At 37.0% G+C, this 2,500-nt stretch overlaps 1 long non-coding RNA gene across 1 annotated transcript in view; it reads right to left on the bottom strand.

Annotated features, from left to right (window-relative positions):
* Positions 1 to 1,707, bottom strand: part of LOC138008821 (uncharacterized) — a 1,749-nt gene extending 42 nt beyond the window's left edge. Inside the window, exons 1-2 of the long non-coding RNA XR_011124272.1 lie at positions 1,139 to 1,707; positions 1 to 207 (exon numbers count right to left, since the gene is read on the bottom strand). The exon at positions 1 to 207 is cut by the window's left edge and continues 42 nt beyond it. This is a non-coding gene — a long non-coding RNA (uncharacterized lncRNA). The remainder of the gene's footprint in view (positions 208 to 1,138) is intronic.
* Positions 1,708 to 2,500: the final 793 nt, after the last annotated feature.

Genomic DNA, 2,500 nt, shown 5'->3' with positions numbered 1-2,500 from the left:
TTTATTTCTCTTTCCTCTTTACAAAATAAATTACTGAACTGTTTTTGAGAAACAAATATTATCGTGATCGAAGGCGGTGTTTACTCTCTTTTGTCATTATTTCCTTTCGTATTGATCATCAAAGGACACAGCTGAAGCTTGCTCCCTTGCTTCACATTTAAGGCTTCTCGCCATTTGACAAATGCTTCGTACTTCCTCTCCATTTATCTGCTTGTGAGAAGAAAGCACAGATAGAGATAAGTAAAGGTTATCTGCCAAAGAGACAGTGTAGCAGTAGCAATCATCATGGAAGATATTCCATAAATATGCTCGAGCTACTGTATCGTTAGCTTAGCCCGTTAACCTCATCGGAGTCAAGAGAAAATTCAGTCCTTGCACCGACACTTTTTAATTGTTAGCCTTTTTGTCTTCTTTTCCCTTCTCCCCGGAACACTGGTATGGCAAAAAAAAAAAAAAAAAAAATCGAACGGTGGTACATCTTCAGTACAAAAAAAGGCAGTCAAAATACTGTCAGTGAAAGCCGTACTTGTTCTATTCTGTGCTTGTATCACAGCAATGCAACAAGCCGTTTCGTCAAACTGCTGAAAAGTGGTGTAAATTAGCCAGATGAGTCATTAAAAGCCCCTAGGAGAAGAATAATAGATATTCCTGTTGTTGTATGTTTGTAACCCTCGATGATGCCAATGCAATGCCACCCTTCTGGGTGGCATTATCCTCCTGGATAAGTTGACTCCCTCAGTTTTCTAGAATTCCTTCGAATCTCAGGATGGATCATCTCAAGGTGGATCAACAACTGGTCTGACGAATAGAAGATAGAAAAATAGATAGAATAAAAGAAGTTTTCTTGTTTGGACAATTCGAGTTGTAACCTTGAAATTTTTACTAAGGACGGTAAAGGCTTCACTGAGTGTTACGAGCATTCGATTCTTTTCATGAGCCTTTTATAACGAGGCTACATGTAGATCCTGGAAATTCAACTCTAGACCAAAGAGAAACATTTGTTGATTAAATAATATTTGTAGTTCAATTTAGAGAACGCATCCTGGAGTGATTGTGTTACTCTGTAGAGAAAAAAAAATTAGTACGCGAGTATTACCGTAAGTAGTCTCTAGGTCATCGCAATATAAATTCTCCAAACCTGTTGATTACTTTCCATTCGTCTTTTCCCTTCCCCATAGATTGTTGTGCGACCCATTGGAGCGAAGGCTTCTCCATGAGAAAGTAAACTTGCAATCACTAGAATAGTCGAGAGAATTTGGATGCTGATCACTTTCATCTTCAGCAAAATTATGCTGCGGAGATATACTTTTTAATATCTTTGTTTTTTTGGCACAAACTTTTCTCCTACGTTTATAAACGTTTCTTTTGTAACTTGATATGTTTAAGTGCTTCTTTGAGGTAAGACGAACCTTTCCATTTGCTCAGTTATAAATGTACTCCTTGACGAAGTTAATAATATTCCGCTTTCTGTATTACTACCGGTTTATCACATGAAAAGTAAACCAGTGACATCTTTCCAGGTCAAAATTCAAACTATCAGAGGGATTGAATTTATGTATTGAAGAGTCACCGTTTGACGGGTTTACAATTAAGAACGTGCATGTGAGATAATTAGGATTCATTTAAAGTATTCGCTTTGTTGGTGTTGTAGCTTTGGTTTAGGACATTCTTGTTTTGAATTGGGGAGAAATAACTTTCTCATTAAGTGGCTTGAAGTTAAAAAAAAAAAAAAAATCAAACTTGCTTGCTTGACTTTTGGTTGTCCCTTTATCAGATGTACACTTTAATTTGAGTTTTTCTTCGGGAAAATACCACGCAACTTGCAACAAATCCGCTCGTATTGTACGTCAAACCATCACAACTACCACATTCGAGGGTTTGGCTCTTCCTCACCCACGCCAGTGGGTTTTAACTCATTAGCATGATGCTAAATTGCTCATGATGTCTGGCCAATTTTGTTTGTTAGTATAGGTAACCGCATGATTTCAAGTGCACTTTGGAATAAACAAGCACGAATAAATGTTTTCAAAGACGATCAAAATTGTACGAGCCCGTAGGGCGAGTGCAATTTGTAGTCTTTGAAAAAAATTACAAGTGCTTATCTATTCCAAAGTAATCATGTGATTACTTATTAATAATACACATTCAAGGCGTTCGATTCCTTTTAAACCCATACGGAATTTGCAATTTTGTTTCAGTCTTGCATATAACACCACAGTTAGCCAAACAACATTAGAAACAAAACTCATCTGGTGATATCCGACGGCAAAAGATGCATTTGTTATCGAAGACCATTACTCGTCGGTTTGAAGATTCCAAATATCTATTTTTCACCGCCTGTCTTGTTTATCCGATTGACTTTCCATTATTGAGGTCCCTAAGGGTATATTTTGTTTAAAGACCACTAAAACGCTATTCGCGTTATAATGACTTTCGATGCCATTGCACGTGAAGTTCAATATTCTACTGGGACCACTGGATAAAATCTATGCATTAGTAA

This window comes from Montipora foliosa, chromosome 6, assembly GCF_036669935.1.
Source record: "Montipora foliosa isolate CH-2021 chromosome 6, ASM3666993v2, whole genome shotgun sequence".
Taxonomy (NCBI): Eukaryota; Metazoa; Cnidaria; class Anthozoa; order Scleractinia; family Acroporidae; genus Montipora; species Montipora foliosa.
The sequence above is the reverse complement of the archived record's forward strand: the minus strand, read 5'-3'. Positions and strand labels throughout refer to the sequence as shown.